Source organism: Bubalus bubalis, chromosome 14 (genome assembly GCF_019923935.1).
Source record: "Bubalus bubalis isolate 160015118507 breed Murrah chromosome 14, NDDB_SH_1, whole genome shotgun sequence".
Classification (NCBI taxonomy): domain Eukaryota; kingdom Metazoa; phylum Chordata; class Mammalia; order Artiodactyla; family Bovidae; genus Bubalus; species Bubalus bubalis.
This window is the reverse complement of record NC_059170.1, coordinates 32,528,618-32,552,610: the sequence shown is the minus strand read 5'-3', so window position 1 is coordinate 32,552,610 and position 23,993 is coordinate 32,528,618. Positions and strand designations below refer to the sequence as shown.

Sequence of the window (23,993 nt, the reverse complement as noted above, 5' to 3'; positions counted from 1 at the left end):
CCTAGTTGGTTTTAACCAGTTTTCCTATGACTGAGTCATTCCTAATGAAATCCATTTACCCAATGAATTTTAATCCAATTTTAGAAAATCCTGATCATGTATAACTCTTTTCAGTAATTTTTTATATCTTCTTCTATTGAAAACACATCTTAATTTCCCTAAAGTATTTTCCACAATGAGGTACATTTCTGGCTGACAAACTTGTAACAGAATACAGTCTTATTTGACCTCTAGTAAACCTAGGTATGGCTTCCGTGGTGGCTCAGACGGTAAAGCATCTGCCTACAAAGCCAGAGACCCGGGTTCAATCCCTGGATTGGGAAGATCTCCTGGAGAAGGAAATGGCAACCCACTCCAGTATTCTTGCCTGGAAAATCCCATGGACAGAGGAGCCTGGGAGGCTACAGTCCATGGGGTTGCAAAGAGTCGGACACAACTGAGTGACTTCACTTCACTTCACTTCAAACTTAGGTACAACAGAAGTATTATTCTTGTTGATGGTTTGAAAAACCAGATATTAACTTAATACTGAATATTTCCCAGTTCACATGAATCCGGAATTCATTTAGCTTAATTTAGAATTGTTTGCTTTGTTAGCACTTATATTTTTTAAGCCAATTAAATAATTAAATATTATCCAGAGACAAAGACATACCAAGACAGACACATATTCAGACAGACACAACGTGATATCTAGCCTCATTTCTAAACTTAGTCATGAATTAGATATTACAGTATAAAATTTACTAGTTTATAAATAATAATTGGAGTAAATAAAATTTTTAAAGTCTTCTTCCCATTTTTCCTCAGTCTCAGGAGTTAGAGATGGCCTACATAAGTGTTCCTGAGGGCCCTGGTCTCAAGGCACAGGGAAAGAAAATCAAGTTCTAACAAAATGGCAGCAGGTCTAAACCAAATGGTGGCCACACAAAGCCAAATGGCCATCACAAATTACAACACAAAACACAGAGTATAAAACACATACATAGACCTGGCAGTCCTAATCAGACACTCCATTAAATACAAGATTACAGTCTCTCAGAAAACATCCTGTAGAGACATAGAACTTCAGATCCAAGTACTAACAGAGTAAATGAAAATATCTCAGGTCTTCAAGGATTTCAAAGGGAGAAAAGGAAGCCAAGTTGAAAGAAGAGGAGAGGGAGCAAAATGGGTGGCCTTTCTGATATCTCTTGCAGATACCCAGGCATTAAGGGACTTTGCCCTGAGCCTCCAGAGAAGGGAAGACTGGAATTCAGCCCTACCAGAAACCAGACCAGAACAGAACAGAACCAGAATTTGAGTTCTCTGCCAAAAGGAGGTGATTAGCCTCCAATCCTCAGCTCAGGCTGAGGCTCTTCGACCAGATTCCTGCGTCCAAGACTAGGGGACTAGAAAAAAGGGATAGGATAGGAAGGGTTAAAGAGAGGAAAGAGAGAAGGGAGGCGAGAGAGGTCAATAAAGTCTCTTGTTCCTTACCCAGTCTGGGCACTCTGGCTAGTTGTCTGCATCAGGAGGAGACCAGGGGAAAAAGGGTCCGGTTGCGGCCACTGGTCTGGTCCATCAGCAGGCAAGCTAGTCCCCAAGTACCCCAAGTGGTCAGGATGTCAGTCACAGCAAAGAAGAGAATCACCATTTGTTGCAGGAAGGGAGACACCCACCCCCACCCCCAATCAGGGCCCAAGACTGGGCTCTTAGTCTAACACTCAGAAATGAACTGTCTGAGGAAACACATGTGCTGACAAACCAAGAGATTTTATTGGGACAGGAAGCCTGGATGGAGAGCAGTAGGGTAAGGGAAACCAGGAGAGATGCTCTGCTTGCAATCTCGTGTATTATGGTGATGGAATTAGTTTCCAGGTTGTCTTTGCCCAATCATTCTGACTCAGAGTCCTTCCTGGTGGTGCATGCATTGTTCAGCCAAGACGGATGTCAGCAAGAAGGATTCTGGGAGGTGGTCAGACACGTGGTGCCTTCTTTTGGGAAACTCAGAAGAGTTTTCTAAACTCTTCCGGTTGGTGGTGGCTTATTAGTTCCATACTTACCAGGACCTCCCATCGTAAAACAACTCATGCACATGGTCACTATGGTGCCTGGCCAGGGTGGGCAGTTTCAGTCAGTGTTCTTCCCCTAACACACCCACACACACCCCACTCTCTTCCCTGCAACAGAAGGAGAATCTCAAAGGGGGAAAATGAGGGAAAGTGAGCAATCATTTCTCTAACTTCCCTCAGCTGCAGTGCCCACACACTCAACTGAAGCGCCTCAAATGAGATCACCATGAGGCCTGTTGCAGACTCCCAACAGCACCAAAGATTTCTGTGGCCCAGGAATAGCAGAGCCAAGGAACTGGGAACAGGAGGGTGTCTCTTGAGAATACACTCCATGCTGAAGAAAAGACGCCTCTTCTGCTCTTGAAGCAGCACTAGATTGACCCTACGCTTTGTTGTTACAGGATGCGCTAAACCATCCCCCCTCCAAGTGTTAGTTGCACAGCCACATCCGAGTCTTTGCAACCCCATGAACTGGGGTCCCATCAGGCTCCTCTGGCCATGGAATTCTCCAGGTAAGAACACTAGAGTGTGTTGCCATTCCGTTTTCCAGGGGAATCTTCCTGATCCAGGGCTCAAACCCTGGTCTCCTGCACTGCAGGCAGATTCTTTACCAGCTGAGCCACCAGGGAAGTCAAACCCCTCAAAGGTAAGTTTTTTGGTTGTTTTTTTGTTTGTTTGTTTGTTTTACTTTACAATATTGTATTGGGTTTGCCATACATGAATCCACCATGGGTGTACATGTGTTCCCCCTCCTGAACCCCCTTCCCACCTCCCTCCCCATCCCATCCCTCTGGGTCATCCCAGTGCACCAGCCCTGAGCACCCTGTATCATGCATCGAACCTAGACTGGCAATTCGTTTCACATGTGATAATTTACATGTTTCAATGCCATTCTCCCATATCATTCCACCCTCGCCCTCTCCCACATTGTCCAAAAGACTGTTCTATACATCTGTGTCTCTTTTGCTGTCTCACATACAGGGTTATCATTACCACCTTTCCAAATTCCATATATATGCGTTAGGATTGCCGGGAGAAATATCAATAACCTCAGATATGCAGATGATAGCACTCTTATGGCAGAAAGTGAAGAACTAAAAAGCCTCTTGATGAAAGTGAAAGAGGAGAGTGAAAAACTTGGCTTAAAGCTCAACATTCAGAAAACTAAGATCATGGCATCTTGTCCCATCACTTCATGGCAGATAGATAGGGAAACAGTGGAGTGTCAGACTTTATTTTGGGGGGCTCCAAAATCACTGCAGATGGTGATTGCAGCCATGAATCACATGAGTAAGCATTCAGTTCAATTCAGTCGCTCAGTCGTGTCTGACTCTTTGCGACCCCATGAATCGCAGCACGCCAGGCCTCCCTGTCCACCACCAACTCCCTGAGTTCACCCAGACTCACGTCCATTGAGTCAGTGATGCCATCCAGCCATCTCATCCTCCGTCGTCCCCTTCTCCTCCTGCCCCCAATCCCTCCCAGCATCAGAGTCTTTTCCAATAAGTCAACTCTTCGCATGAGCTGGTCAAAGTACTGGAGCTTAAGCTTTAGCATCATTACTTCCAAAGAAATCCCAGGGCTGATCTCCTTCAGAATGGACTGGTTGGATCTCCTTGCAGTCCAAGGGACTCTCAAGAGTCTTCTCCAACACCACAGTTCAAAAGCATCAATTCTTTGGCGCTCAGCCTTCTTCACAGTCCAACTCTCACATCCATACATGACCACTGGAAAAACCATAGCCTTGACTAGATGGACCTTTGTTGGCAAAGTAATGTCTCTGCTTTTGAATATGCTATCTAGGTTGGTCATAATTCTCCTTTCAAGGAGTAAGCGTCTTTTAATTTCATGGCTGCAATCACCATCTGCAATGATTTTGGAGCCCCCCAAAATAAAGTCTGACACTGTTTCCACTCTTTCCCCATCTATTTCCCATGAAGTGATGGGACCGGATGCCATGATCTTCGTTTTCTGAATGTTGAGCTTTAAGCCAACTTTTTCACTCTCCTCTTTCACTTTCATCAAGAGGCTTCTGAGTTCCCCTTCACTTTCTGCCATAAGGGTGGTGTCATCTGCATATCTGAGGTTATTGATATTCCTCCTGGCAATCTTGATTCCAGTTTGTGTTTCTTCCAGTCCAGCGTTTCTCACGATGTACTCTGCATATAAGTTAAATAAGCAGGGTGACAATATACAGCCTTGACGTACTCCTTTTCCTATTTGGAACCAGTCTGTTGTTCCATTTCCAGTTCTAACTGTTGCTTCCTGACCTGCACACAAAAGAAGACTCTACACATGGACATCACCAGATGGTCAACACCGAAATCAAACTGATTATATTCTTTGCAGCCAAAGATGGAGAAGCTCTATACAGTCAACAAAAACAAAACCAGGAGCTGACTGTGGCTCAGATCATGAACTCCTTATTGCCAAATTCAGACTGAAATTGAAGAAAGTAGGGAAAACCACTAGACCATTCAGGTATGACCTAAATCAAATCCCTTATGATTATACAGTGGAAGTGAGAAATAGATTTAAGGGCCTAGATCTGATAGATAGAGTGCCTGATGAACTATGGAATGAGGTTCGTGACATTGTACAGGAGACAGGGATCAAGACCATCCCCATGGAAAAGAAATGCAGAAAAGCAAAATGGCTGCCTGGGGAGGCCTTACAAATAGCTGTGAAAAGAAGAGAAGTGAAAAGCAAAGGAGAAAAAGAAAGATATACCCATTTGAATGCAGAGTTCCAAAGAATAGCAAGAAGAGATAAGAAAGCCTTCCTCAGCGATCAATGCAAAGAAATAGAGGGAAACAACAGAATGGGAAAAACTAGAGATCTCTTCAAGAAAATTAGAGATACCAAGGGAACATTTCATGCAAAGATGGGCTCCATAAAGGATAGAAATGGTATGGACCTAAGAGAAGCAGAAGATATCAAGAAGAGGTGGCAAGAATACACAGAAGAACTGTACAAACAAGATCCTCATGACCCAGATAATCACGATGGTGTGATCACTCACCTAGAGCCAGACATCCTGGAATGTGAAGTCAAGTGGGCCTTAGAAAGCATCACTACGAACAAAGCTAGTGGAGGTGATGGAATTCCAGTTGAGCTATTTCAAATCCTGAAAGATGATGCTGTGAAAGTGCTACACTCAATATGCCAGCAAATTTGGAAAACTCAGCAGTGGCCACAGGACTGGAAAAGGTCAGTTTTCATTCCAATCCCAAAGAAAGGCAATGCCAAAGAATGCTCAAACTACCGCACAATTGCACTCATCTCACATGCTAGTAAAGTAATGCTCAAAATTCTCCAAGCCAGGCTTCAGCAATACGTGAACCGTGAACTTCCTGATGTTCAAGCTGGTTTTAGAAAAGGCAGAGGAACCAGAGATCAAATTGCCAACATTTGCTGGATCATGGAAAAAGCAAGAGAGTTCCAGAAAAACACCTATTTCTGTTTTATTGACTATGCCAAAGCCTTTGACTGTGTGGATCACAATAAACTGTGGAAAATTCTGAAAGAGATGGGAATACCAGACCACCTGACCTGCCTCTTGAGTAAGCATTAAAAGACACTTACTTCTTGGAAGAAAGTTATGACCAACCTAGATATTATATTCAAAAGCAGAGATATTACTTTGCCAACAAAGGTCCATCTAGTCAAGGCTATGGTTTTTCCAGTGGTCATGTATGAATGTGAGAGTTGGACTGTGAAGAAAGCTGAGCGCCAAAGAATTGATGCTTTTGAACTGTGATGTTGGAGAAAACCCTTGAGAGTCCCTTGGACTGCAAGGATATCCAACCAGTCCATCCTAAAGGAGATCAGTCCTGAGTGTTCATTGGAAGGACTGATGCTAAAGCTGAAACTCCAATACTTTGGCCACCTCACGCAAAGTGTTGACTCATTGGAAAAGACCCTGATGCTGGAAGGGATTGGGAGCAGGAGGAGAAGGGGACGACAGAGGATGAGATGGCTGGATGGCATCACCAATTCGATGGACATGAGTTTGGGTGAACTCCAGGAGTTGATGATGGACAGGGAGACCTGGCGTGCTGTGATTCACGGGGTCGCAAAGAGTAGGACATGACTGAGCGACTGAACTGAACTGACACTGTATTGGTGTTTTTCTTTCTGGCTTACGTCACTGTGTATAATAGGCTCCAGTTTCATCCGCCTTATTAGAACTGATTCAAATGTAGTCTTTTTAACAGCTGAGTAATATTCCATTGTGTATATGCAGCATAGCTTTTTGCCTGCCCTATGAAATGGGAGCTGGTGACTGAACAGAGTAGGTCAATGCAAATAAAGTAATGCATTCTTTCTTGCACACGCTGCTCTCCACTATTTGGGCAGATTCTGGGTCTCAGAGGTCTAAGAGGACCTGCGGCAGATGAAGCAGTTGGAGGAAGGGGCGGTGTCTTCCTTATTCACGCTACTCTGTGTCCCCGCGATGCTGGTGGACTGAATGCTAGGAAGAGGTGGCAGTTCCAATTTTTCACTTTAAAACTTTATAGGTCGAGCAAAAATACTAAACATAAGAAGCAGAAAGCCGCAACTCCTCCCTAGGACATCCCCAGCGGGTGAGGCAGGCTCGGAGTCCAGAGAGCCGCGCCTGCGCACTACGGACTCTGAAGCACAGGCCAACTGAGGGAGGTGGGCGGGGCTGCCCGGCCATCCGGGTTCCCTCACCCCGCCCCCGCTGCATGAATGAGAGGCGCGGCGCCCGCCCCTCCCCCGCTGGGCCCGCCCCTCGCCGGGGCTGTGGCGCGCCGTCCGCCGCTGCCACCTCAGCCGCGCTTGGTTCAGCCAGACGCCCGCTGCTTACTGCCCGGAGCTGACGGTCCCAGCACGCTCGCCGCCTCTGCCAGCACGACAGAGTAAGTAAGCAAGCGAGGGTTGGGCCGCTGAGCGCCGTCGCCCCCTGGTTTGGAGAGTAAGGGACCGGGCAGGTCCGGGTTCGGGATGCTAAGGAGACCGTGGGCCCGCGCCAGCCTCCCCCACTCACACTCCCGGCGCCTCGGTCGGGAGCTGGGACGGGCAGGACAGCGGCCCTGGGCCGGGAGGGGCGCGGAAGAGGGTCCGCGCACGAACAGGAGGGTGAGTCCCGCACAAAGGGAGGCGCGGAGCTGTCACCGGGAGACTACAGAGAAAGGTTCGCGGCGCCCTGTACGCCCAGCTAGCCCGTGCCCCGCGTCTGGTCCCCGGGCGTGGGAGCTGCTGGGATGTGCCCGGAGCGAGGACGAGGATGGCGAAGACTGCTGCCTCCCTGTTGGCCGTGGGAACGCGCCTTGGGGGGGCGCGGCGTGGCAGTGTTTTCCTGGTCCCCGTCTGCTCCTCCCCTTTCTTTGTGGCGTCTGTCTCATGCCCGTTTGTCACTGGGTATAAGCAGTGGTCTGGGATGAGACCTCTTGCCTCGCTTACTGATTAATGAAAGTCAGGTGCTGGCCTCATATTTGTGAGTGGGGGGCCGTGTGTGCTTCCACAGGGCAGAGAATTAAGGCCCCTCTTTTGTTTCCAGAGACTTAATGGTTTGTATGTGACCTCTGAAATGAGCGAATTGGAGATCATTTAAAGGGGATGAGGAAAAAAAGACATATTCCTTCATCAGATCTTCAGCCAATTCTGTCTCTGGCATTCTTTCAAACAGTATTTCTTTGTTTCTTGCTGCAAAACCAGTGGGTTTTTTAACTGAAAATATGTGTCTACATTCTCAATGTATTTCTATATTCTCAGTATATCCAGAACACTTGCTTTCCGAGTGTTGGTAAATGGTCATATACTCACGTATATGTACATGAGAATAGTACATATAGAACACTGCTTTTTAGTTAATTGGTAATTATGTCTGTATATTGATATACGTTGTCTATAGAAATGCTCCAGTGTATCTAGGACACTTTTTTCAGCTCCTCAGTACAGGCAGATTTTGTTTCTTCCTGCCTCCCGGTGTTCATAAGAAGGTGGTCCAGCAGGTTCTCTCCGCCTCCTTGCCTTTTTTTCCCCGTAATTCTTTGGCAAAGGGTGTTACTGCATATTTCCCTGGCATGCGCCCTTGCTTTGATCTGAATTTTCCTGTGCTCTGTTGTCTGGTTGTGCCGCCCAGCTCAGTGGCACCTCTTACAGGACTATTGGAAAACAGAATACCTTTTTTTTTTTTTTTTTGTCCTCATCCCCAGAGAGAGGAGGAAGCTCCGCAGTTTCCCACAGACTTTGGCTCTGCGGGGACTGACTGCCTGACTTTGTTTGCTTGGTGAAGTTACGAGGAGTCACAGCTGATATGGACCAATTAAAAAGAAGCAGTTATAATAGCACCAGCTATTCCTTGCTGTTTCACTTGGACCTTTTTCTCTCTTAAACGTATAAGTTTTAGAAGATAGTTGGTTGCATTTGCTGTTTTTTGTGTGTACCCTTATAATTTTGCAGAGTGACAGGAAATTAGCTAAACTCAGTTGTTGTAAGGAACATACCTCCAAATATTAATATACTTTTGTTGTGATCTTTTGATTCAGAATAACAGCAGTAAAAAAAAAAAGTGAGGAGCTAATTAGAGGATATGAATAGTTGAATTGATTCAGTGTTAAGATTCCCTTTAAGGTTATTTTTAGTAACATGTATTTTAATTCCTGGTAGTTTTCAGTGCAAAATGAAATTGAAACTAAGCAGTCTTCCATAGCATCTGTTTATGTATGTTCCCTCTGTTGCAAACATTTGCTTTTAATTTGAAAGAGAAATTTTCCATTTGGTTGGAACAGGATCCATTATTCTTGGTAAAAATCTTACCTTATGTTAGCATGATCAAATTCTTTCTTTGTAAAAGTTAAAATTAATAAAAGTTGACTTTTTAATTTGAAATTTTGGTTTTATGATGTCAGATTTAAATAAAATTTTTATGAATTTAACTCAAAATAAGGCAACTTATAAATGAGTGCTTCATTAATTACATTAACTAGTGTCACTAATACTGAAGCAACCCAAATAACTTATGAATTGCCTGCATAAGATTTTTCTCTTTTAGGAAGCCTTTTAAAACAAATTATAAGGGGAAGTCTTAAATAAACAGCATAGTGTAACCGGAATTATCACTGAAATAGGCTTGCATAGTACTACAATATTGGGCAACTTTAATTTTGCAAGCATGACTTAGCTATTGTTTGTACCAACAAAGGAAACTAAAAACATCCTGGCCTTGTTATTCAGCATTCTGTTAATCAAAATCTTTACCAGTCCATAGTTTTGCATTTTTGTAGGATGATGATTGAGGAAAAATTCCAAAGTAATATCTATATTGCCAAAATAGGTTACATGCTGTTTTATTAATAAATATAATCTTTATATTCATTAGAAATACTGATATTGTTATGTTAGTAATAGTATATATGATGACACTTTGTCACCCAAACTGGGATACATTATCCTCCCAGTATTCTGTCAGTGATTGTTTTCTGGGAATTCCCTGGTGGTCTAGTGATTAGGACTCTGCTTACACTACAGTGAGCATGGATTGATCCCTGGTGGGGGAACTAAGTTCCTATATGCTGTGCAGCCAAATACTAATTGTTTTCTGTTTCAAATGGCAGTTTATTCTAAAATCAGTAATACTCTTATCATAATGTATTATTAGATCAGTGCAAACGTAATTACAATTTTGCATTGTTGAAGTTTGCCATTTGATATTGGAATACATTCTTAAATAAATGTGGCTATGTTATACTATAGAAATGATGTCAGACAAAAAGCAAATTCCAGTGATTTTTTTTTATTGGAGTTCAAAATGGGTCATAAAGCAGCAGAGACAACTCGCAGCATCAACAATGCATTTGGCCCAGGAACTGCTAACACACATACAGTGCAGTAGTGGTTCAAGAAGTTTTGCGAAGGAGACAGAGCCTTGAAGATGAGGAGCGCAGTGGCTGGCCATTGGAAGTTGACAACAACCAATTGAGAGCAATCATCAAAGCTCTTACAACTACGTGAGAAGTTGCTAAAGAACCCAATATCCACCGTTCTACAGTCATTCTGCATTTGAAGCAAATTGGAGAGGTGAAAAAGCTCAATAAGTGGGTGCCTCATGAGCTGACTGAAAATCAAAAAAATCATGTTAAAGTGTAGTCTTCTCTTAGCCTATGCAACAACAATGAACCATTTCTCCATCAGATTATAATGTGTGATGAAAAGTGGATTTTATATGACAACCAGCTCAGTGGTTGGACCGAGAAGAAACTCTCAAAACACTTCCCAAAGCCAAACTTGCACTGAAAAAAAGGTCATACTCATTGTTTGGTGGTCTGCTGCCTATCTGATCAACTACAGCTTTCTGAATCCCAGCAAAGCCATTATATCTGAGAAGTATGCTCAGCAAATCGATGAGATGCACTGAAAACTGCAACACCTGCAGCTGGCATTGGTCAACAGAATGGGCCCAATTCTCCACAGCATCACCTGACCACACGTCACACAACCAAAGCTTCAGAATTTGAATGAATTGGGCTATGAAGTTTTGCCTCAAACGCCATCTTCACCTGACCTCTTGCCAACTGACTACCACTTCTTCAAGCATCTCAACAACTTTCTCCAGGGAAAATGCTTCCACAACCATCAGGAAGCAGAAAATGCTTTCCAAGAGTTTATCTAATCCCAAAGCACAGATTTTTACACAACAGGAATAAAAAAACTTGTTGACAAAAATGTGTTGATTGTAATGGTTCCTATTTTGATTAAAAAAGATGTGTTTTAGCCTAGTTATAATGATTTAAAATTCACAGTCTGAAACCACAACTACTTTTGCACTAACCTAATAGCAGCTTAAACTATATGAAATTGCCATTTATTTTTAGATTGGGGAGTTACCAAAAATCAGTGGTTTCATATGGTTCAATTATTTTGAATTCTTAGCAGTTCTTTCTAGTATTTACCTTTATATTTATTTCATTTTCAATGTTTAAACTGCAATTCCTTGATTTTCTACCTTTTTATATTATCCATGGAGTTCTAGTTTGGAAGTTGAGTACTTAATTGTTCCACATAACCATCCTTCAACTCCCCCACCTCATATCTATACTTTACAGTTTCCAGTTAAGTCAGTATTCAGTATTTATATGACTGTGGCAGTGTACCTAAATTCACAGATGAGCTGTATTGGATATGTATTACCTATTATGTTTCTTTTTTGTACAACTTTATTTCTCCTGAGTTAAATAATTGCCACTTTTGTTTGTTCTTCATTTGCCTAGTTTTATTTTTACCAGTCACAAATTCTCCTCAAATTTTATGACAGAAATGATCATCTTTCAATATATTCAGATAATCTGTTTCATTTCTATTTCCTAGCTGTCATATAGGACCTCCCTTTTTATCTTCTTGTGAATTCTCTTTGCCTTCCTCCTATGTTGCATTCTTGATTTCCTGGATCCTGTGTCTTCCTTATTCTTTAGTAGTTTCCTGAGAAAGAACATCTACAAACTCTGAAATTTCTTCCTGAATTCAGAAGTTGCATGTCTGAAATGTCTGCATTTTACCTGCACACTTGAATGGTGGTTTCACTGGATGTTGAATTCTAGATTGAAAATTAGTGTCTGTCTCTTGAAGGCTTCCAGTTGTAATCCCCATTCTCTTTTTCCTCCCACTCTGAAAGATGGGGAGGATCTTCTAGTTATCCCTGGTGTTCTGACATTTCATGGTGTTCCTCAAAATGGTGTTTCATGGTGTTCCTTTTTCTTTCCTTTTGCTTGTAGGGCAGATAATATTTCCCCAAATATCTATATATATGTGCACACAGGCATACATACTGTCTTACCCAATATGCTATTCTTCATGATGTTGACATGCATCCATCAAGAGGTGCGGTCTTTGTTTCCTCTACTTGAACCTGTGCAGACAGCCTGTGCTTCCCAGGATGTTTTGGGTCTTGAGCCAACATCATGGTTTAGGAATACAGTTGGATGATCAAAAGCAGCCACCTTGAGGGGATATTTTATTTATTTATTTATTTTTTACTTTTAAATGAAGTCATCAGTTTACTTTTGACTAGAAATATGAGTTAACACCAGAGAAAGTGTCTTTCAGCATTGAAATGTAATCACCTCTGGAATCAACATGAAGACCATCAGTTGCATTTTTTTTAAATCTGCTTTAGGAAATGATAGAGCCGTTTATGACCAAAAAAAAAAACCAATCTATAAGCTTCATGATTAAATACATCATGACTAACTAAGACAAACACATTATTTGCAAGAATTTCTGTGATAAGAAGATAGAGGCAAATGGAGTTACATAGACCAGGGCTTGTTTGGACATTGTCAGTGACTTAGTGTTTATCTCAGGGATGCATATTTTTAAATATTTTTTAACCCATGAATTTTTTTTCTATTTACAGCTGCTTTACTCCTCATCTAGCCTTCCCCAAGGGCCCATATCATATAAGTTGAATATTACTAGAGAACTTCAGATTCAGGACTAAAAATCTGAAGTGGACTACTCTCATCACTGCCCCCAGAAAATTGCCAGATTCTTAATAACTTGTAATTCTTAATTTTGGCCTATATTAATGTCTCCACACTCTTTAACTTCATGAGCAGCCCACCCGTCCCCATGCTGATAAGTGGGCTGTGTACTTACTTCATTGAGGGTTTAAAAGTTATCAGACAGATACTCTTCATCCTCTCCTCACCAAATCTATAAATCCACCTTGCTTAGGATCCTTATTTTCTGTTTTCTTCCCATCAGAGGCCAACTTGCCTCCCCACCTTACACTCCCTCAGAGCTAGTCAAAAACTTGACTTCTGCTTTTGTGCTCTCTTTCACGTCCTCAACAACTTTCCAAGGCACCACCAATATCAGCATACATACATGCTCTGATATTGCCCATCTTTAAAAACAACAAAAAATTAAAACAACTTTCCCCTGACCTTACATCCATCTCTTTCTGTTTACCTTCATGGTTAAATGTCTCAAAAGAGTAGTCTACACATTTCCTCCCTATCTCCTCTGTACTATGTGTCACTCTCTGAAATTCTGTTGTTGACTGAATTTTTTTGTCTCTTACCCTCCACTGGAAAGTGAGCTCCAGGAAAGCAAGACCTCATCTATCCTGTTTACCACTATGTTCCTAGGACAGCAATTGACACAAGTACCTACTCAGTACATGGGCAAAAAAGGCATAACTGACATATTTAACTGGGTAGAATAGCTCTTTTTAAAAAAATTTCTAACAAGAAAATAAATTTTCATTTATTTTTTAAATTATTCTCTACTTTTTGCTACACTTGAAAGTTGAAAAATTATGAAGACTGTATTAATGGTTGAATTTTACCTATGTTACATTACATTTTGTTCTTTCCTAAAGTGAAAGTGAAGTTGCTCAGTCATGTCCGACTCTTTGCAACCCCATGGACTATAGCCTACCAGGCTCCTCTGTCCATGGAATTTTCCAGGCAATAGTACTGGAGTGAATTGCCATTTCCTTCTCCAGGGGATCTTCCCAACCCAGGGATCGAACTCGGGTCTCCCACATTGTAGACAGGCGCTTTACCGTCTGAGCCACCAGGGAAGTCTAAGTATAATTTAAATTGTCAGTCTTACACCTGGATTGATTGACTGATCAGTCAGACTGATTGGAGTTGAATTTTAGTTCTTTTCACTTTTTGCCATGTGACCTTGGGCAGATTAACCTCTGTTTCCTCATCTGCAAGGTGGAAATAAGAAAGTACCTACCTCATATGTTGTGTAGGTCAAGTGAGATAACATGTAAAATGCTAAACCCAGTACTTGCCATGGTGGCTAATACAATGAAAGTAGTTACAGTTATTGTTTGTATACTCTTCTCTGCTTTCTAATATTTGATCTGACTTGGTCACTGTAGTTTTGTGTTTTCTTTTTTGTCACTTTAGTATTTTTGTTTGAAGTATTTATATCTAGAGTATATTGACTATGAATGTGACTCTCCTGTTTTTAGTTTTGTTGGAGTATATTGACTATGAATATATTGACTGCTACTGCTGCTAAGTCGCTTCAGTTGTGTCCAACTCTGTGCGACCCCATAGACAGCAGCCCACCAGGCTCCCCGGTCCCTGGGATTCTCCAGGCAAGAACACTGGAGTGGGTTGCCATTTCCTTCTCCAATGCATGAAAGTGAAAAGTGAAAGTGAAAAGTGAAAGTGAAGTCGCTCAGTTGTGTCCGACCCTTAGCAACCCCATGGACTGCAGCCCGCCAGGCTCCTCTGTCCATGGGATTTTCCAGGCAAGAGTGCTGGAGTGGGGTGCCATTGCCTTCTCCGAATGTATTGACTACCTAGAGCATATTGACTGTGAATGTGACTCTCCTGTTTTTAGTTTTGTTGGATTTTTTCCTAATTCCTTGCTCCTCTGTTCCTCACATTACCCCCACATAATATCAATAAATTGATTAAATGATCTTCATTGACAGATGAGCACCCCCTAGCACTTCCCAGCAGTTTGGTCACTGAGAAATCATTTTGATAACTTGATGAAATATTTTTATTTCAAGCCAAGTTCTGTACTTTGTTTATTTGGCTTGCTCAGAGGTGAGGCTGCTTCTTTGTATTAATTCATGTTATTTTTCATTAAATTTTCTTATTTATGCTAATGGAACTTTTAAAACACCTAGTATGTCATCAACAGATTTTTTTAAGTAGTTATAAGATGCTGTTCTTTTCACTTCCTAGCTAGCTAGGAAGATAAATATATGATACAATAAAAATCCATTCTACAGGCTTCACTGAGGGATAAGGACAGGCTATGTATTAATAGAAGTCCAAAGTAGGGAGAGTTGTGTCCAGCCAGCCTTAAGGGAGTCTTAAAACTTTTCCACATGTTAAATTGTCTATACCCCTTATTTTCTGTCTTGATTTTTAATTTTAGAAATTGTTTCTTGAAGTAATTGACTTACCAGTTACTCTGCCTGTTTCTTATCTAGGTAGGCAGTGAAAACACCTCCAATTATCTGAGCATTTCAGACATTAGAACGTAGTGTTAGATAAATTTAAGATACAAAAAGAATGCCAGATGGTTTGAAAGGAAATGTGAACACTAGTGCAGGCAAGTCCTTTGAAAGCCAGCTGAATGAGCTTTATCTGCTCTGAAGGTAGGAATCAGACACTGTTCCATACTAGTTGACCTAGGAACAGTGGCCTTACTTTTGGTTGGGAAAGTCAGCCTAGGCCCTCCACCTGCTGTAAAGACAGTATGACACCAGATAGTTGCTCTGCACCTCCATGGATTTGAGTTGGAACAAACCTGAATGGCAAGGAAAGGAAGCTAATTTTTAGATAGCATTACAAGTAAACATATTACATAGTGATTTTGCTCTGAAAAAGTGTAATGCAACTTGAATTTTTATGGATTCAATGCTGTTAGGTGTATTTTGAGTTGCTTACTATTTTAGCAACTATAGAAGTTTGTGGCTTCTGTAGAACATTAATTATACATGTTGTCTTAAAATCATTTTGTCTGTTATTTATGTTTTCCTAACTAGACAGGTGTTTGTATCAGATACAGTTCTTCTCTAGCAAACTTAGTGTTATAATTATTTAATTGAGAACAAAAGAAGTACAAATATGGCACTGCAGGTATAATGAATAGTTCATTTGATGACAGTGTTTATTGAATTCTCAAAGTTAATAACTTCACCAGTAGTCTATCAGTATGCTTCATGTTATCTTTATTTTTTTTTTTAATTTGGAGATAGAATGGTGCTGTATTACCTGTTTGTTAAGTTCATCTAGGCAAACCAAAATATTATAAATTACTTGTACCTCTTTATTCTTTCCTAACTCTGAGCATGAAAAATTTTGCTCGGTGATATAAACTTGAAATATCCAAATAGGCTCTTCATCTTAGACTGAGAGAAAAAGTTTGGCAAACATCAAAGTATGAGCCAGTATAATTTATGAAAAATTGGTGAAAATGTAAATCAAAAGTGTAGGCTTTCATTCTTTTCCTTTAGTGCAAAAGAAATTGTGAAACTTATTCAGAAGTGTGTTGGAAATTTTATGCTTGGCTATAATTAAATAAAAGATTTTACTTAAATTTATTAATTGTCCTTGAAAGCAGTCCAGAGGAAATTTTGTGGTAGTAAGTTTTTTTTTAATATAGTAAAACAGTATATCAATAGCCAGAAGCAATATTGTACCCAGAAATCATCTTTCGCATTAGCTAGATGCGATTCATGGGGTCGCGGAGAGTCAGACACGACTGAGCGACTGAACTGAACTGAGCTGAACTGAAACCTATAGTAAAAACCTTTCATGTCAGTATTTTTTGGGCTTCCCAGTTGGCTTAGTAGTAAAGAATCCACCTGCCAATACAGGAGATGTGGGTTCGATCCCTGGGTTGAGAAGATTCCCTGGAGCAGGAAATGGCAACCCACTCCAGTATTCTTGCCTGAAAAATCTTCCTCTTGCAGAGGAGCATGGCAGGCTACAGTCCATGGAGTTGCAAAGGAATCGGACACAACTTAGCAACTAGACAACAACATCAGAATCTTTACACGCATTTCTTCTTTACTACTTACAGCATCTCTCAAAGGGTTATTAATGAATGATAAAGCATAAAGTCAAAGCAGTAAGCTGTTTAGGTTCACATAGTCACCTGGGTCAGGTTTAGAACCCAGGCTTTTATTCTCCAACCCACCACATGTCTCAGTTGATATTGTCAACTTTCACAAGAACACAGATCTTTTCTATTCAGTTGGTATCTTGCTATTCAGTTGGGACTTCCCTGGTGGCTCAGATGGTTAAGAATCTGCCTGCAATGTGGGAGACCTGGGTTGGGAAGATCCCCCGGAGAAGGGAACAGCTACCCACTCTAGTATTCTGGCCTGGAGAATTCCATGGACAGAGGAGCCTGGCAGGTTACAGTCCATGGGGTATCAAAGAATCACACCATTGAGCGACTTTCACTTTCACTTGGTATCCTGCACTGGGACTTTTGGAACAATCTAGGGTAGGGGGTGCACACCAAGTGGCTTATGAGATCCTAGTTCCCTGACTAGGGATAGAACCCAGGCTATTGCAGTGAAAGTGCCAAGTCCTAACCACTGGACCACCAGGGAATTCCCTGAAAGACTATTGATAAAGGAAATTTAGAGACCTTTGTAGGAAATGGCTGGCAAATAAGGAGAGATTTGGCAGCATATATATTTTTTATTTCTTTTGATACTCTTGAAGTAATTAACCATTATAGATCTTTTGCAGTAAATAAAAGTGAGGTAAATAAAAATGATTTGTTAGAATGCAGCAAAGAGGCTGTATAGTTTTCTAGCATTGCTGTAACAAATTACTACAAAATTGATGGCCTGAAACAGTAGAAATTTAGTCTCTCACAGTTTGAAAGGCCAGAAGTCTGAATGAAATCAGAATGTCAACAGAGTTGCTGCACTCTCTCCAAAAACTAGGAGAGAATCCTTCCTTGCTTCTTCCAACTTTTCATTGCTCCACACATTCCTTGATTTTTGTCTACATAACTCCATTCTTTGCTTCCATGTTCACATGGTCTTCGTTTTCTTTCTTATAAAGACATTGTCATTGAGTTTAGAGTCCACCTGGATAATCCAAAGCTCACACAATTCAGTTCAGAATGCAAACTGTGATTTCTGTTTTCTGTGTTTCAGTTTTCTCTATTTCAATTCACTGCCTCTGTCTATTTAGAACTACAGAATTATATAAACTCCACAGTTTTGAGGAGAGGAAAAAGTTGGATTCCTAAAAAAAGTTTTTTTAATGTATCCTGTAAAACTTCTTAGTCTTTGCCATGGGCTTTCAGTAGTATAACCTACCTCAGGAATAAAACTTTATATTTCACAGGTGTCAGATTGTCTTAATCTGTTCTGGCTGCTATACAAAAGACCCATAGAAATTCCTCATAATTCTGAAGGCTCAGAAATCCAAGACCAGCAGTTTCAGTGTCTGGTAAGGGCTCATTTGCTGGTGCATAGATAGTATTTTTCACTGTCTTTTTGCTTTGTCTTCCTGTGGTGGAAGGGGTGAGGAAGCTATCTAGAGTCTTTTTTTATTGGGCCCTCTTATATAAGGGCATCAATCCTATTCTTGGGGGTGTCACCCTCAACAATCACTTCCAGATACCATTACATTGGGGATTAGATTTCAGTGTGTGAATTTGCAAAGCAGTGCGGGATATTTGCTTTATAGCACAATTTTTAGCACTCACCATATGATACAAAGAGAAAATTGATATTTTCCATATAACTCATTCAGTATCTAAATAAGCACTGCAGCATTAATTTTTTCATTGATCCGTTTATTTTCTACCCAAGATTAATATTACTAGATTGACCTGTACTATTTTTCAGGTTTCTCCACTAATGAGGTTCTTCTTTTTAATTTTTTTGTTATAGGTAACTGTAAATACATTTAAAAATAGGTCATTTATCCTTTTTCCTTTTACTTTGTTTGCTGAGGTATTTTAAAGCAAAGCCAAGGCATTTTTGTACATATTTCCTGACATACTTCTATATGCATCTTTTTAAAATAAGGATGTTGTCTTATAGAACCAAAATGCTATTCTCGTATCTAATAAAATTAACAGTTACTCCTTGGTATCATCTAATAGCTAGATGCTGTTAAGGTTTGCCGCAGATGATTTGTTCACACCAGGATTTCAGAGTCTACAGATCCTGTTTGGTCATTTTGTGCCTCATGCCTATTTTAATTTAGGGCAGTTCCTCCTTCCTTTCTCCCCACTTTTTCTTTGTGTGTCATGGACTAGTTACAGGAATCAGGTCAATTGTCCAATGGAATTTCTCATATTTGGGATTTTATTAAAACAGATTTAAATTTTTTGGTAAGAATGCTTAGGAGATGCTTAATATTACATCACATCCCGAGTCCTGCTGGGGTAGTGGGGTGGTTCTGGCTACCTCACTTCTGGTGATGCTGAAAGACCACACTGATGGTCATGTCAGCATCCTTTATGACAAAATGGTAATTTTCTTTTTTTTTTTTTTTTTATTTATTTATTTTTGGCTGCGCTGGTCTAAATTGCTGTATGCAGGCATTCTGTGGTTGCAGCCAGTAGGGGCTACCCTCTAGTTGCGGTGCTTGGCCTTATTGTGGTGGCTTCTCTTGTTGGAGAGCACAGCTCTAGGCAGGAGGGCTTCAGTAGTTGTGGTGCGTGGGCTCAGTTGCTGCGGCTCGTGGGTTCTAGAGTGCAGTCTCAGTAGTTATGGTGCAAGGGCTTAGTTGCTCCTTAGCGTATGGGAGCCTCCTAGAACAGAGATGGAACCCACCGTTCCATCTGGAACCACTGGACCAGCAGGGAAATCCCAAAATGGTGATTTTCTTATCCTGTCCTCTCTTCTACATTTATTATCAGGAGTTCTATAAAGAAAGACCTGTATATCATCAGCTAAGACTGTTTTGGGTTACTCTGAAATACATTTTGTATGAGAGACTGCCAAGTAATCTTACACTGCTAATGTTCTTGATAAGAGATAATGAATTTGAATCAGGATAAAAGGAATTGTGTAATCTTTTGTTTTAATAAATATACAACAAACTTCTGAGTACTGTAGTAAAAATGTGAATGATTTCTTTTTTTTTTTTTTTGCTGCTCTAGGTCTTCATTGCCACATGTGGGCTCTTTGTTGTAGCATGAAGGCTTTCTCTAGTTGTGGCACGTGGGCTTCTTTTGTTGCAGAGCACAGGTTCTGGAGCAAAAGGGCTTAGTAGTTGTGGCACACAAGCTTCTCCAGTTGCCATGCAAGAGCTTAGTTGGCCTGTAGCTTGTGGGATCCTAGTTCCCCGACCAGAGATCAAACCATGTACCCTGCATTGGAAGGCAGATTCTTAACCACTGGATCACCAAAGAAGTCCTTTTTTTTTTTTTTTTAACAATTGAGAATGTACACTCTAATTGCTTTGGAAGTTACAGATAAAGATAAATGAAAGGCTTTTATAAATTAAAATCAAGCAGCAAAGAGGAAAGAGTACTAACTAGATTAAAATTTAAAAATTGGAAGAGAATAGAGCCAATATTTTGTAATAACTATAAATGGAGTAGTTTATAGTATAAATAGCCTTTAAAAATTATGAGTCACTCGATTGTAACTTATACACTATTGTACACCATCTGTACTTCAATTTCTTATTTAATTAGTTTTTAAAATTGAGAGATTTCCAGAGTCAGCATGACCCAGCCCCTGAATGTCTAAACCATTCACTCTTCTTAGACTGATCTTTTCACATAGTATATCCCTAACATGTGGTGAGTGTTTTCATGAGATTGTGTCTAGACTAAAGAAATCAAGGTTATATATTATAGAATTAATGCTTAAATATCTTCAAAGGCAGGGAGAATTCTTCATTGAATATCATTCTTTTTCTTTAAATTGTACTTTATGGGAAAAAATCTTTTGATTACTATTTCTCATAATACCTCTTGTTTAACTTCATGTCTTGACATTCTTATTCAGTAAAATTACTGAATAAAGTCATGCAAATATAAAGCCTTACTTAGTTTTCTTGCTTCATTTTACTTTAAGCCAGTTGTGTTTATATATCTTCTGAATCTGTGTATTCTGGGGAAAGTCACTTTGATATCAAATGAAAATTAAACAAGTGTTTTTAGCTTCATAACCATCTCTAGACAGCCTCTAATCATATTTGAGAGATCATTAAATGTATGTGCTATTATGATTTGTCCATCGGCAAGATATTACTATGATTATGCTGTTTTATTTTAAAATAATAGTACTATGGGTCTTTTCTGAAAAATAAAGAATACCTTTATAGAGGGATGCCTCAAAAGACCATAGTATAATAAAATCAGTATAATCATTTTTAGTCAGTTGAGCTGATTATTCCTCATCAGGACTCTAAAATGGTTTTAGTGCTGAAAATTACATTTCCCTACCTATTGAATTAAAACAGATGATTGCAAAACACTTACTCTATGCAAGTCATTATGCTTGGTGCTGAGTAGTATGGCTGCTTTCACTATTCAGATAAAGAAGAAAGTACATACTTCTTCAACATCCATTTATGATAAAAAGTCTCCATAAAGTGGGCATTCAGGGAACCTATATCAACATAATAAAGGCAATATATGACAAGCCCACAGCTAACATCATTTTCAACTGTGAAAAGCTGAAGGCACTCTCTCTAAAATCAGAAACAAAATACTACCAGAAGATTACTAGAACTCAATAATGAATTCAGTAACATTGCAGGATAAAAATTAATACATGGAAATCTCTTGCATTCCTCTACACTAACAATGAAAGATCAGAAAGAAAGATTAAGGAAGCAATCCCATTTACCATCCCATCATGGTAATAAAATACCTGAAAATGACATGCCTAAGGAGACAAAAGACCTGTACTCTGAAAACTATAAGAAGCTGATGGAAGAAATCAAAGATGATATAAACAGAAAGATATACCATATTCTTTGATTGGAAGAATCAATATTGTCAAAATGACAATACTCCCCAAGGCAATCTACAGATTCACTGCAATCCTATGTCAAATTACCAATGACATTTTTAACAGACTATAACAAAAATTTTTGTTAATTTGTATGGAAACACTAAAGACCCCAAATAGCCAATGAAATCCTGAGTAAGAAAAACAGAGCTGGAGAAATCACATTCCCTGACTTCAGATTTACTACAAAGCTACAGGTATGGTACTGCCCAAGGACGGAAATACAGATCAATAGATCAGGATGGAAAGCCCAGAAATAAACCCACACACTTATAGTCAGTTAATCTGTGATAAAGAAGGCAAGAATATTAAGTGGGGAAAAGACAAGTTTCTTCAGTAAGTGGTGCTGGGAAAACTGCAAAGCTACATGTAAAAGAAGGAGATTAGAACATTCCCTAACACTATACACAAAAACAACTCAAGATGAATCAAAGACCTATGTGTAAGGCCAGACACTATAAAACTCTTAGAGGAAAACATAGAACAGTCTTTGACATAAACTGTAGCAATATCTTCTTTGATCCATCTCCTAGAGTAGTGCAAGTAAAAACAAATAAATGGGACCTAATTAAACTTAAAAGCTTCTGCACAACAATGGAAACTATAAACAAAATGAAAAGACAGCCTACAGAACGGGAGAAAATTGTTGCAAGCAAAGCAGTCAACAAAGGATAATCTCCCAAATATACAATAAAATAGCTCAGACACTGTATATCAAAAACAAAACCCAATCAAAAAAATGAGCAGAAGATCTAAATAGACATTTCTCCAAATAAGACATATAGATGGACAAAAAGCACATGAAAAGATGCTCAATATCACATTATCAGAGAAATGCAAATCAAAACTACAATTAGGTATCACCTCACACCAGTCAGAATGGCCATCATCAAAAAGTCTACAAATAAATGCTACAAATAGATGTAGGGGAAAGGGAACTCTCCTAACTCTGTTGGTAGCAATGTATTAAAAAATTGGTACAACCACTATGTATAACAGTATGGAGGTTCCTTAAAAAGCTGAAATTAGAACTACCATATGATCCAGCAGCCCCTCTCCTGGCATATATCCAGAGAAAACTATAATTTGAAAAGATACATTCACCTCAGTTCATTGCAACACTATTTACAATAGCCAAGACATGGAAGCAACCTAAATGTCCATCAACATCAACAGAGGGATGGATAAAGATGTGGTACATATATACAATAGAATATTAACCAACCATGAAAAGATTTAAAATAACGCCATTTACAGCAACACAGATGGACCTAGAGATTATCATACTAAATGAAGTAAGTCATACAGAGAAAGACAAATACCATATCACTCATATGTGGAATCTAATTTTTAAAAATTATACAAATGAACTTATCTACAAAACAGATGTCAAAAAAGAAACTCATGGTTACCAACAGGAAAAGGTAGTGGGGAGGGATAATTCAGGAGCTTGGTTAACAAGCAGACACTGCTATATATAAAGTAGATAACTAGCAAGGACCTAATGTAAAGCACAAGGAACTCTACTCAGTATTCTATAATAATCTTTATGAGGAAAGAATCTGAGAAAGAATGAATATATGTCTGAATAAATCACTTTGCTGTACACATGAAACTAATACAACATTGTAAATTAATTATATGCCATACAAAATTCAATACAAAAACATTTTTTTCATACATACTTCTTTTATTCAGAAAACCCTCTGGAAATATGTGTTTCAACTGTGTTGTCTCCTTACCCTCATTTGCAGCCAGAAGCCTCTGGGCTTGTGCCCCACCATGCAGCCTTTGTCCAGTTTCCAATAATATTTATTGAGTATCTTTTAAGTGCCAGGTATTGTTTAATCTGAATTTATAGAAATCCTACATCTCATGATAAGACACTCTTGTTGAATAACTCCACTATATTTAATGAAGTTATAGTATGAGTAACATCTGAATTTATTAGATCTGAGGTTGTAATTTTAATATTCTTTTTCTGACATTTTATATATTATGACTTAAAGGTTCCTGTAAAGCTGAAGAAAATTGGCTGCTCATGAGGAAATTCAGGACTTTTTTCAGGCTAAGATAACTAACCACAAGTGCAATGAAATCAGTAAAGCAGAGGCTGCATTTAGATTTTATTCAGACCAACTTCTAACTCTTGAAAACCTAAGCATATATTTTTACACAGTAAGTTACAAGTTTATTTTTATATAGGCAAAAAAGAAATAAGGTGATGTGGTGGAAAGCATGTGGCATTTAAGTAAGTTGTTTCTTTCTTTTTTTTAAGTTGAGATTTAAGTAACTTAAGTGGCCCTGTGTGTTAGTAGCTAAGTCATGTCTGACTCTTGTAACCCCATGGACTATAGCCGGCCAGGCTTCTCTATCCATGGGATTTCCCAGGCAAGAATACTGGAGTGGGTTGCCAATCCCTTCTCCAGGGGCTGAATCTTCCCAACCCAGGATCAAAACCAGTCTCCTGCATTGCA

General features: G+C 39.7%; 1 protein-coding gene across 1 annotated transcript in view; it reads left to right on the top strand.

Annotated features, from left to right (window-relative positions):
• The first annotated feature begins 6,782 nt into the window (after positions 1-6,782).
• The window catches only part of RNF24 (ring finger protein 24), a 108,088-nt gene continuing 90,877 nt past the window's right edge, over positions 6,783-23,993 (top strand). The window contains exon 1 of the mRNA XM_006072938.4: positions 6,783-6,937. The gene's annotated coding sequence lies outside the window, so the exon portion shown is untranslated. The remainder of the gene's footprint in view (positions 6,938-23,993) is intronic.